Raw genomic sequence first — 13665 nt, 5'->3', positions numbered from 1 at the left:
GGTAAAAATTACAAAAAGGCAAAACAGTAAATGAACATGCTGTCAATATTCAAAGCTTCCTTGATATTACAGAATTTACAGAGTGGAAGTCACATACAGTTTTGTCTATATCTTTCCAATGTAAAGATCATTTCAAAAATCACAGACTAAAAAGAAGAAAGATTTGTGAAGGAAGAAAAACCCTCATTTTTAATATTCTCTTCAGTGGTAAGGAAAGGGAGAGGAATATTACATAAATAAAAAATAATTATTTAATTTTAAATGCTAATATTCCCTAGACTGATACAACAAAACTGTTTAATTGAAAATTTTAATTTCAATTGAAACTTTGTGTTAAAAGTGTTATTGTTAAAAAAAAATTATTTTTTAATAAGACACATTTTCCAAGGTAAAAATATCCACAATATCCTTAATGCAAGTAAAGAATATGAACATGTTATCATGTTATTCGAAGCATCCAGCTATCTTTAATATTTACTTGCAGGCATGGAAACTACATGTGTTTCCCCTTTTGGCACCGTAATGAGTTTATCAAGACTCTAAAACTATGGAACTTCAGTGTTTAAAAAAAATATGGAATTCAGCTGCTCTTGTGAGTCCTTTGTACTATCTCTATAAGAGGTCTAACACTTTTCTGCTTCAGAGAAGTGAAAGCATCGACATCTTTCCAATAATCACCGAAATTCAGTGAGTTCCCAGAAGAATGGAGGTACAGGTATCCATGTTGCAGGAGAGGTGGTCTCTCGTGGAGGTGGATGGCAGCAAAGGCAGGGTGGTAGCAAGAGGTCACATATTAGACTGGCTTCTACAGTTGGAAAGAAACAGAAAATTCCCAGATTAAGTTTTGAAGTGCTCAGGACCCAAAAGAAGAAAAGAGCTGTTCTAACAAGCCTCATCTCGCAGGTGGATACTGCTTCGGTAAGTGTGGGAAATTCCTGATCATTTACAAAGTGACTGAAACACTGAGCGGGCCAAAGCCCGTAGAGGTGGTAGAGAAGTTTCTAACTGGAGAGGGACGACTGAAAGAAAACTTCTCAGTCTTTGCCGAAGGAACGAAAGGGAAGGTTTTCATGTTTTCATTGTGGGTTGTGCTTGCCAAAGGGGCATTCCACATTTTGGAGGAAAGTCCAAATTAGCAGGGTATCAGATTGGTCATTGTTAATCAACCTCTGAGGAGATTCATGTCAATCTATCATTCTATTTTGAGCTTCATGAAAGGAGAGTTGCTTTGGCAAACACTCAGGGGCTTGACAATTTGTTTATGCAGTTGTTACAGGGTTAACATCAACAGAGAAAATGTTAGCATTACAGTTACAGTCCAGATTCCATAACTGAGCCTGGAACTCTTCCAATTGCCATTTTTGTGATACCGGTTTCCATACAGAGGTTGCTATCAAGAAGACCTTGCCATAGGCTTTAACTGCAGCCAGATGATCAGTAATTTTAGTCGTCAGTGTGAGCAATCTAGATGATACAGCATGCAATCTGTTGCAGTGGGTACTGGCAAATTCAGATGGGGCAAGAGAAAACCTCAATCTTTGTGCCATTGTGCCACACCAAGCTCCTGCCTTTGGTGCACACTACTCCCAAGCCTGCCCTGAGGCAATAGCTTGCTTGTGTGGCAGCTTCCCAGCGGCATCCTGGCAGATTAGGCTATCCTCTTGGGACCTCCCTCCTGGGGCAGTGCAGATATACACAAAGATACTGATGTTGATGCAGCTGAAGCAAAGTTACAAAGCCCATTTCATCCTTCAGGGGGTTTGCCGGCAGCTCCTGGTATGCAGCGCTCCTTCTGCTATCACTGTGAGTAGGGAGTGATGCCCCCCTGCCACGCTTCATCCTCCTTTTTGAGAGCTGAACACAGTCAGCAATGTGACTTGTCCAAGGCCACCCAGAACGAGCACAGGGCTTGGGATAGGATCCATGTCTCCTCGCTCCCAAGCTCAAGGCAGGGGGTTGGCTTTTTTTTTTTTTAAGAACAAGACCTTCTTTCCTGTAGGTTGCTGAGCGTCCTGGCACCATAGCAAACAGTCCCGGCTTCGGCTCTATACAAGAATGAACTGGGCACATTATCCAAGCCATCCGAAGGCCGTCTGCTGGAACATGGGGAGAGAGGTTTCCAATCCAAACAAAGCAGGGAAAGCGTTATGCAAAATCGCTTCGCCATCCACTTCCTTCCCACTTTTTCTCTTTGCATCTTGTTGACAGAGGATGTTTCTCCTGGCCGTGGCCAGGCTGCTGGTACACCCTCCACATGGACTCCTGCGGCCCCCAGGTGTAGAAGTGCTGTTTCATGGAGAGGTTCAGGATTTCATAAACTGGCTTCATTTCACATGGGTATGAAATCCAGCCTTCTCTTAAATCTTCCATAAGGGAAACTCTCCCCACCTTATTCAAATAAATAAAAGACAGATAGATAGACAGAAAGCTAGACAGACAGATAAAAATTATTACCTGTGCAATTCCAAATGGTTTGTTTCAAGGAAATGGATGCTTTTTCCTTTCAGATTCTGCATGTTTCTACAGGGTCTGGATGTGAGTTGAAGGGGTTGGAGGGCACTGTGCAACATCCACCAGCCATGCACAGGAAAGAGAAAATTTAAGTCCAAAGTTACACCTGAAAGAAAAGTCAAAGCAAATTTAACTTCAAAACATTGAAGTAGCACATTTTGACACTACCAGAGCTTTTCCTCTCTTTTTCATACAATTTTGCAAAACTTTTCAGTTCAGATGACACTCAGATCTCTGAGAGGAAAGACTTCCATCAGAGCTTTTCCAAGTAGCCCCAGAGGAGATGTTTCATTTCCTGATGAAATCCATTTTCTAGTGGATTAAATGCTATTCTCTTGGATTTTAAAATGCAGTTCTGCAGAGTAGCAGTAGGAAAAAGGGATGACTCCAGGTGCACAAAGCCCTGAATCTTGGTCACAGCTTTGCCTCTTGTTCTGTTGTATTTAGGGGTGCCCCTTGTCACAGCCAGATTTTCCTGTGAAGAGACAACAGAAACAGCTTTTTCAAGAGCCTGTTTATGGTGCTGGCAGGAAGCACCAAGCTAACCAGAAATACCTGTGTGCTGTATGGGAGCAGCGCAGTGCACCCATTAGCTGTGTCTGAAGTTGGCCTTAGCAGAGCATGACCAGAGGTTCTCCCCTGCTTTTCCAATGCCCTTTCTTTTATTTTTTTGGAAATCAGAGAGTAGAAATATGAGTAGAAATACTGGGGACTTGATATGCACAGAAGAAATTTGACTTTTTGTAAGAGCTGTGCACCTGGTCTCAAAAATCAGGCCCTCCTCCAGGGTTGAAATTTGGCATCGAAAAAGCAGACCACCATAAATCATTAGCCACTTCTGGAAATCTCAGCCAATTCTGCAGAAAATGAGAAAACCTTCTGCTGGAATTTAAAAGAACAATCCATAAGTGGTTTTAACAGCTACTGTGTGTCCCTGCTGTACTAAGTTATTTAACCTGAGACTAAGTTTCTTCCCAGGCTCCTAGTCCAACACGGCATGTTTTCTCTGCTGGAGATTCAGTTCTTGTACATCATGTAGTAAATATAAAAAAGGAGGTTTACAGCCCAGTGAATAGAGAAATCTCTTTCCAGGTCAATGCAAGAAATTATAGAGCATTGGAAAGCCCTAGTTTTATCTCCTGCCAAAAGAGGGATTAAGCTACAATGATTCCCAGGCCCAGGGTCTTTTTTTTTTTCCTTTGCTTCTGCCTTCTTTGAGTGCAAATTGACAGAGACGAGTTTTCACTCCAAACAGCTGTCTGTTATTTGAATGGAGTCAGTTCCTAATCCTGCACATGACTGCCATCAGAGGCTGCTGTAGTGGAAATGTTTCTAGTATCAAAACAAAGCCTTTGGCACAAAGATCTGTTTGAGAAGGCTCTGTGCGTAACCTCTGCTTTCAAATACTATCTTTCCTCCGAAGGCACTGCTCCGCTGGCTACCAAACTAGTCATTACCCATTTAATTAAGAAAAGATGCACTCTATTTTGCATAATTATAAAGGAGGAAAATCAATATAAGATGCTCAAATAAAAATCAGTTGGAATCCTTCTCTTTATTTTTTCTTTTAATGTGTGTTTTCCCTCCCTCAATTTTCATTTGGAAATTGGAGCTTCAAGTGAAGTGGGCTGAAATAATGAATGGAATTGTTCTAAGAATTGGTCTTTCCCAAAGATCAGTTGCTGGAAATGATCATACCAACCATTAATACTAAAATGTCTTGAAGTTTAGGTAGAATAAACCTTCTAAGTATTTCTCTTGTTGTTTGCCAATCCATACTTATTTTTCAAAAACGCAAAAGGTCATGCACTGCTGATCTACACAACATTTAATTCCAAATATTGTCACCTTTGCTTGCCTCAAATTAGGGAGAAATATCCCAGCAGGTGTAACAATGCCACCCAGTTCAGGATGTCATGGAAGAGTTGAGTTCTCTTACGAATTCCATTGACAATTTCCTTCCTGAAGTTTGGCAAAGGATATTCTCTGTTTGCCTCATGCCCTATCTGCAAGACCATGACAGCAACACTTCTGTTATTAAAAAAGCCTGTCCACCTATTCTGGCAGGAACTGCTTCTCACCATGTATTTGTACAGCAGTGAGGATGCTGCACTTTGTCTTGGTCACGCTTATACCAAGAAGATCTGTCACTGAGTTAAAAACACACAGAAGAAGATTGACCTTTCATTAGAGCTGCAGAAAACTAGCATAGCACATTTCTGAACAGATGCTGAAACCAGGACTGAACTGGTCAAGTTTAAGTATGCAAATCTGTAAATTTTTGGTTAAGAGAGGGGATGAAACTTTTGTCTCCATATGACAGGAACAATTCTGGTGGGCTGCCGTGCCTTCACCTTCCTCAGAACAGCCTTCACATTGCAATACTGCAGTGCAATCCAGAGTTGCTTTGGTTCAGAGGGGGTCAGGAAGACCCTCTCCATAGCCTCTCGCTGCTCTGCTTCAGCTGTGCTCCTTGAAAGATCAAGAAGATGAAAAGCAAATGCAAATGGCAAGTAACAGATTCTGTGGAGAGATATCCAGATTATTCTTGGGGGTAAAAATGAGGTTGGCTAATTTGGGGTATGTTCTTTCTTTTTATGAATGGCTTCTTATCTGAATGGCAGAATTTTAGAAATGAAAAGGATTGCTTCCTGTGTACTCTGGGTCCTTCCGAGCATGGTCAGGCAAGATGAAGTGAGATGTTACACCACCTCCAGGGAGAGGCACTGCTGACAGCAAGGTGCTGAGTTCTGGGAATGCCTCAGTTCTCATGGGCAGCCAAAAGTGGGTGCTGGGTTCCCCAGGACAGCTCACACAGCTGGGTGTCCTCTCTGCAGCATCAGAGGCTGAGAAGAGGACAAGAAAAAGCAAGTTTCATCTACTAGCGTAGTGTTGTACTGAGGTGCTGTGAGGACAGAAGTGTGTGAGGCTGGTATCATCTTCAGGGATGGGGGGGGCGTTGGGTAGGAACAATATCACTATGAAGGAGGCAAGCAACCATGCTGAAGACAGGTGCTGAAGGGGAAAAGATACCAGTGAGGGGAAAGCGGTACACGAATTGGCAAACCTTTCACAGTGGGAAGGGCTGGAGCTTGATGGGCCTTGATGGTGCTAGCACAGCCCCTACAAAGGCACGTTGAGTGCTTTAGATAATGAAAAGCTCAGTGCTGAAGCATGTCTCTCTAATTAATTACTGTACTTGGCACAGTATTCCCTCTCAAATTGACTTAATGCTCGGTTCAAGAAGCACTGGAAACTCTGGCTGGGTCAGCTCATCCCACTGGTGGTGGTTATTAGGAGCCTCTAGGGTGCCAGGATGGCTCTCCTGACTGCTGGGATAGACAGCAAACGGTGCCAGTTGTACCACTGTGGTGAGAGGGATGGTCTATCAAAGTGAAGACCATGAAAATACAGCTCTGAGATGTCAGTCAACAGAAGTGACCTCCAGCAAAGGCACTTGCTTGCTGCTGTGGAGTAATGTTCCTTCTTTTCCTTCATCCCCAGCTCACAAACACACTGACCTCCTATTTGCCGTAACATGTCCCTGATGGGGAAATACCAACAACAAGGCACAGTTTTCAACCCAAACTGAAAAGCTGCTGTCGGGAGCCCAACAACAGCTAATGAAAAGCAATTTGGATCAGACCGTCAGGAGGCTCCTGCAGGAGGTGGCGGCTGGATCAGAACAACAGATATCTCCTGTGAGCTGTGGGGAAATGGATCCAGATGATGGGTTCCACAGTCTGTCCTTGGGCCAAGCCAGCAATTGCACCAACCCACCAATCTGTGGTTCAAGTCGAAGGAGAAAGCCCCTCAGGAATGGCAGGATGCAGAAGGCAGGGGGTATGGGGATTGATGTCTTCTGCATAGCCTGTGCTGTGGGTTTGTGCAAAGGCAGAGAGGCAATAAAACCAAAGTGTTTGTTTGCTTGTATATTCTTGTAGGTGAATAGAAATTCCCCTTTTCATGACTGAAATAACTGATCATCTTTGAGACAGGATCCATCCTGCTTTCAAAACTCCCCAGATTACTTCAGTCCAACGCCACTAAGACCTTTGCCTGGGAGTAGGGGAATTTTACTAGGATCTCTGTCCTGCATGACCTGAGATGGACACTGAAGGTGGGCAAAAGCGAACTGAAAAGTTCCCATCAACTTCTACACCTCAGACATTCACTTCTGCTCCTGGCCCAACACTCACTGCCCCACTGCTTGGTAGGACCACTGTTTGGCTATGTACTACAGCGCTGGGGGGTAAAACATCAACCTGTAGGGTTTCTTTCTGAAAGGATGTTTTTAGCCCCATTTCAGGGATCTGCAGCATCTGCCCACAGCTATGTGCCCTGACACATCAGGAGCAATGGCTAATGGTAGCACATGGGCAAGAATGAGTGGGATTGCTAGGAAACAAGAACGTCTCAGGCCAACCTCTTCACCAGACCTAGCGTTTTATAAAACTGTCCTTTTTCTTTAGCTTAGGGGAATTGGTTTACTTTTTTATTTCCTTCCCAGTCAGCTTTGCTTGTCTGTAAACCTCTACAGATCATGTTCAAAATGGCTGTAACTGATATACAGGTCAGTTTGTGGAGCATCCCCCAGGCTTGATCTAGAGTGTGATATTTTGAGGGGTTTTGCCTTTCCTGGAAAGATATGCATATACTGCAGGGAATAAGATGAAAAGCTTTAAACAAATGCTTTAGTTAATGCACATCCCACAAGCCACAAATGCTTCAGGGGACCTTTGCCAAGGGTTGCTTAAACATCTTTTTCTGAGAAACAGCCGCTCTTCATCATCACCCTGGACCCTCACAGCCCAAGTAGGGTTAGAGTGGTCTGGGAGGCACTGTGCTCCTGAGGGCACCAGGTGGGAGGAAGATGAAGGACAGGAGATTGCTGTCTGGGTCCTCTGGTGGTTGCACATGACCATGGTGGGGCGGGAGGACCCCACTCTTCTCTGGGCATGCAGTATGTGTGCACACGCAGACGTACACGCGTGGGGCTGCCAGCAGGGATGTGCAGGAAAGCAGGTTTCTGCATCAGCATCCTTCAAATAAGGATGTCCCGGCTTTGTTTTTCCCCATGGCTATCCATCCACTTCTCAGCCACAAGCATCTCCCTTGCTTTCCCTGCTTCAAAACAACAGGTCTGTTCATGGAATGCCAAAGTGCAACTGGATAAAAATGAAAAAAAGCCACCATCTTTCCCTGTGCTCCTCTTAGGGTGTCTGAAAGGGCATGATCAGCATGCAAAAAAAAACCTGCTGACTTCACACTCTGCTGGAGAAGGCAATTTGAAACCAACAAAAATAATTGTCACTGTGTTTAGCCAGAGTCAATAAAAGCACTAAGGGCCTGGCATTGTCAAACCCAGGAGAAAATAAATTGCTAGTTCATGAGCACTCCCTACAATGTGTCCTGAAAAGAAGTTTTCTTTCCTTTCTCCTCAGAAAAAAAATGATGGGGAGGGAGAGAGAGAGAGCTGAGGTGGGGGGAGACCCTGGCAACATATATTTCATGTCTGATGACATTGTTTTAACAGTGAGCAATAAACTGAGGGCTTTTGAATGATGGCATAGGAAAGAATAAATAAAAGCACTGCTCACGCCGATTGCCTGTTGGGTCACATAGTAAATCTGAAGTAAAGTGTCTTATTCATAGCGACGGGCAAAGAAGTTGCAAAGCAACCAAGTGACATGATCTATCTTTTCCAAAATGCCTATCATTTTGGATGTCCAGCCTGAGACACAGTCAAGCGACCTGACCAGGAAGGCAAAGAGCTCAGCACAGTCTCCAAATTGTTACCATGTTTTAGCTCTGAAAAATGAAGCTGCCTAGTGCTACACCTCAGGGGGCTGTGTCTCCATAATCTTGCCTGGTTTTACCCCCCAGCTCTGCCAATTTGCCTAATAGCATCTCCCCGCCGCCCCCAAAATCTTGCCTCACCTAAAGCCACCAGCTACTTTTGAAAACCAAAGCCAAACCCAGAGTTCTAATAGTTTCCAGAGATCATCAGAGCATGAGGGAAAGCCACGTCAAGTGATCTTTTATTGAATGTTTTAACAAAATTAAACAGAATATGGTAGAACGTAGAGACAAAAAAGTCAGACAGGAAGTAAAGTGCTATTTGTATTTCCTTTTCTGTGTTGTTTACCCTTACCCTGGTAACCTCCCTCTATTTTAGCCTTGTTTGTCTTAGCAGTGTTAGGTGCACAACATGAGGGACTTCATTTTCAACCTGAAGCAATGTTCTTTCTGGGTGTTGTTATGCATCCATGTGGGCCTTAGACATGCGTGGTATTTGTGGGCCCACCTCTGAATGTTCTGCTCAGTGCATGAAAAATATCTTCTCTATGAAGAAGGACACACCTCCCCAGTGATACTGACCTGTGGCCTCTTTAAATTGCCTTAAGCAAAAAATACTCATTCAGTGAGCCCAGAGTGATCTGGTGGGCATGAGGGCAGCAGCTAACATAGAGAGCTAAGGAGCCCTAGAGGAAAATTGGTGGCACATAAAAGTAGGGACAAGGTTGAAGTGAGGCAGCCAGCGACCGCTTTTTCTTTGGAAACATCCCAATGGATGGAAAGTGCTGGCCAGCAAGCAGGGAAGGGAGATGCGTTTATGTGTCACTTTGCCACTCTGCCACGGGGAGACCTTGGTACCCTCAAGAAAGGAGGAACATCCCCATTAAACAAACAGGAGTAGAAATAACATCTCTCTCCCAGGGCAAGAGGCCTACATTGCTTGGACAAGGTGGCCACCATTTGCACCCTTGGGGCTGGATCTGTTCAATCTTCTTTAGAAGAAGACTGAACCAAAAAGCAGGTTGTTTTCCTCCTGTTCACATCTGCCATTCCTTGGCTACCAACCCAGCTACGTTTCACAAAGGCAAAATGAGTTTTCATAGAGAAAGGCAAAAAGCTGAACACACAGCTGCCCGGCACTGGAAAATACCTGCTGCTGCATGTAAAGCCTTGTACCACGTTTTTAATTAGATGTGACAGCTCAGGGTTCAAGCATGTAAGGAATTCCAGGCTAGATGAAAAGGGACCGGGCAGAGATCAATAGGGATAAAGAGGCAGTGATAAGGAGAAGGACCTGCTTAATCTTGTTTTTATCTCTGTTTATTTATCCTCTGTCAGTGGTGCTCTCCTGATCAAACACACGGGCTTGTAGAATCCAGTGCACTTACTCCTTACGACATGACAGTAACAACAGAGCCAGCGCTCACATCCCTGTCCACCCCATCCCTTGGCAAACAGGGTCTTCTGCTGGCTGACACGCAGCCATCGCTGCCCGTGTTTGCTTTCCAGCTCTCATCGGATCGTTGAGGCATTCAGTGCTGGTGTGTCTCCTTTCCCTTCCCTTGCAGCTGATAGTGAGTGTCACTCCTCTCCCACACCTTCACACTTGACAACTTGCATAGCAGCCGGGCAGAAGATTGGCAAGGCAAGTCCATGATGTGTCAGAGAATGGAAATGCTTGGCCCTCACCTCCCGATGCCTCAAGGAGCCCAGCTTTTCTCAAGCTATTTTTATGCTGCATCTGATTTTGTTTTTTTAAGGTGTGGAAATCAGTTTGCATTGACCTTCAGAAATGGCACTCTGCAGACGAGAGGGTGAGGGTCCAGGGAGGCCTCATGGAGCTCAACAGGGGAGCACTGCATGCAAGTCAAGACAGGGCTAGGCGCTCATTCATTAGACCTCCTTGTCAGGGTTAAGTGGGGATTTCATCTCTGATTTACACCCTTTCTGATGCCTCTGCTGTATGTCAACTCCAAATTTGGGCCCCAAATATATTTCTCTGCTCGTTGGGGTTTCACCAGCCTGTTTATGCAACGCAGGGGTGCTGGGCAGACTCTTCAGTGGAGAGACTTGCACAAAAACATGGCTGGGATTTTCATGAGATGTGGAGCCCAGTATTCCCATCTGTACCAGGGCCCTTTCCACTGCCTGAATACACAATCAAACTAAGCCCCAGGACAGTTGCTTGATTTAGAGCAGCTGAGAATATAGCTGGATTTTCGGAGAGCACACATGCTGTGATTCCAGAGGAGAAAGCGGGCTCTAAAGTACAGAATATATGGCAGCCCATACTTAGCCATATATTCTCTGAGCTATTTCCAACCCCCCAGGCTTGTTGAATAAACCTAATTCAAGCAAGGCTATTTTAACATATCATTGGATCTATTTCCAGGATGATTTGTCTGCCAAAAGTATAACATGCCTCCCCTTCCATACAAGGCTTTTCTACTGAAGATTGCATGAGGTAAAATATTTCCAGCATTGTCCTAACTACCAGCAATCCCTACCTGCAAATTAGTAATTTCTGTAAGGTACTAGAAAATATTAATCATCATAACCGCTAGCACATCATAGGTTTAACTTCCCGTCAATGTAGGGAGCGGATGTTAGTGGCATGTTTAAGCACTTGCATTGGCAGTGACACTACTGAAGAGTGAATACAGCACTTTCATAAACTCAGATTCATTTCTTTCTAAACTTAGATATTTCATTGAAATACCCAAGCTAAACTTTAGTCAGTTCAGACTGTTGCTGTGCTCTGCAGGGGTTGCTCAGAGAGTGAGCTGGTCTGTCTTGCATCTTCTGGTGTTACTTCATTCTTTCTGCTGTCTAAGGAGGAGACTTTAAGTGATGTTGTCCCTTGCTTAAATAACTACACTTGTAACAGATGAATCATGCCAAGGCACTTTTACAAATGACTTGTTAACCCCCTTGGCACCTTTGAGATAAACATAGGCTTCACAGGTGTTCTATACCAAGAAAGAAACGCTGTTTGCTTTACATGTTTCCCAGTGTCCACTGGGGACAGAAGATATCTTTGAGATGGGACAGCCAGGATGCTGTTGTTTGTCTGTCTAAAATGGGTTAGGAAAGTCTCCTGTCAGGATCACCAGCCAACAAACAACAGCACGTTTGAATAACATAGAGCTCCAAAAGTTGCTTTCACAGATGAGGCTTGCAGCTGACCCTGCTATAACTATTGTGTTGCCATCTAGGATTGCCCACGTGTCTGCACTATTAGCACAACTACTGTGCTACCAAAACTCCACCACCAACCCTTGTCTTCCTCCTTCAGAAGCGGAAGGCCGTGGAGCTGCTGAGATCTTCCTCTGTGTCTCCTCACCTAGGTCCTGCAACATGAATTCTTCCTGCCTCTAGCTGCAGCCCTTCCAGACAAGCCCACCACTGCTCAGTGGGAGGAGTGGTGACAGGGTTTGCCAGTAGCCCAGATCCTGCATCAGCTGCAGACAAATTGCAAACCCCCATCCCCTTTGTGGGCACAGAGACAAGCTGCTGCAGCAGTCTCCCGAGGTTAGCTCAGTAAGGAACTTCATAAGAATAATATGTGAAAAAAAGATGTCCAGGACTTACACATCTCTAGAAGGAGATTAAAGCTTCCCTTTTTTGGTATACCTTCAAAGATTGTCCAAGCAATGGGAGGTAAAAATCCCCAAATTAGCAATTGTTTTTCATCTATGTGTTCAGTTTCTTGTCAACAGGCTTTGACTTTTTTAATGATGTGTTCACACCGGGAAGAAACTCCCTGTGCTCCTTCTAATCCTTCCCTAAACCTCACCCTTACCATGACCCTTGTCATGACCCATGCAGCTATCGGAGAGATGTTGAATACTCCTTATCATATCAGCCACAGTTATCTTAATATCACCTTGTTCCCCTTTGTCTAATTAGCTATCTCCATCTCCTGCAGGTAGGCACAAGAATCAGATTTCCTAGATGTTACCCTGACACAGATAATAAGAACAACTATTTTAAGTGTGTGTGGGGCTTGCAGGGGCTGCAGCAGTGAATGGGATGAGGACTATCATACCAAACTGATGAGCTACCTGGGATCTAGATGCGCTTGGGAGGAGCTGGGGGATTTAGACTTCGGCTATTCCTCACCAAGCTATCTTTCTTATCACTCAAAATATTTCAGATTAAGTAATCTTTTATTTTTTGTTATTTAGTTCTGGTCAAAGAAGAAATACAAGAACCAGAGACGGCATTGAACCCCAGCACACAGGATGAGATCTACCCGGTGTCCCCACGCAGCCTGAGGATATTTGTATGCAGAGTCACCTGTGAAAAAAACAGAGGCAAGTTGTGAAATATGGATGCGAGTTCAGGTTCAGACCCAGAACTCTCAGTGTATTCAGATGCAAGAGATGCAGATCAGGGAGTTGCATTGCTTTTGCTATTTTTAAAATCAAGAGAAAGGAAAGGAAAAGGGAAAAAAAAAAAAAAAAGGAGAGAGAAAATGAGGGAAAGGAAAGCGAGGAATGAAAAATGGGTGGGAGAATCCTTACTATATCTTGAAGAAGGAAAGGCAAAGCACTTTAATAAATGTTAATGACATTAATATTTGGCTGAATGTTTCTTTTGAATTTCTCATCTGTATTATTGTTCTATCTAGCTATCTCTCAATCTGCTAAAGAAATATAGCTTCTCTCTATTCCGTTAAGTGTAAGGTTCAGCAATCAATGTCTGCCAACTATTTTTACTCTAACCAGTGACTGCAGTCTGGGCCTGTTAACATTTTCTCCTCTCTGGGTCCTCATCCATGGCTGGTACCTATGGATGTGCCAAAGAAGAGAAGCATGTATTTATTTCTTACCCACATACACTGGCACTTCTTGTCCCAGACACTCCATGGCCATTTCTATTTTCTGACCTGGCACCTTCTCTGATCCCTGGGCCAGTTTGGAGCAGGCAACAGCCTGTCATTACAAGCTGGTGGTGGTACAGTGTTCAGCACAGACCAGAGAACAGAACGGGCAAGCATGTACACCATCATCTCTCCCATGGAACTGGAGCCAAACTGGGACTAAGGAGGTCTTTTAAGAAGTATGTTTGTATTACTGATGACCTTTTAGAAGAAGTGACTGTCCTGTCCCATTTCTTCTACTGAATTTGTCCTGCCTTGCATTGCATTGCACAGGCTCGATGAGAGTGCGGCTGGGGTGATTGCTTTGCATCCAATGGCAGGAGAGCACCCACAGGCAGGAGGAGCCTGACAGTCTCCACAGTTGCTTATGGTTTTTGGAGAACTCGTTTCCTTGTTTTCACGAGAGGTCATGCTCTTTTCACTGCTCGCCTGTGTAAATGGACAAAGGGATTTTTATTTTTTATTTTTTA

This window comes from Numenius arquata, chromosome 5 (genome assembly GCF_964106895.1).
Source record: "Numenius arquata chromosome 5, bNumArq3.hap1.1, whole genome shotgun sequence".
In the NCBI taxonomy this organism is placed as follows: domain Eukaryota; kingdom Metazoa; phylum Chordata; class Aves; order Charadriiformes; family Scolopacidae; genus Numenius; species Numenius arquata.
This window is presented reverse-complemented; position numbering follows the sequence as displayed.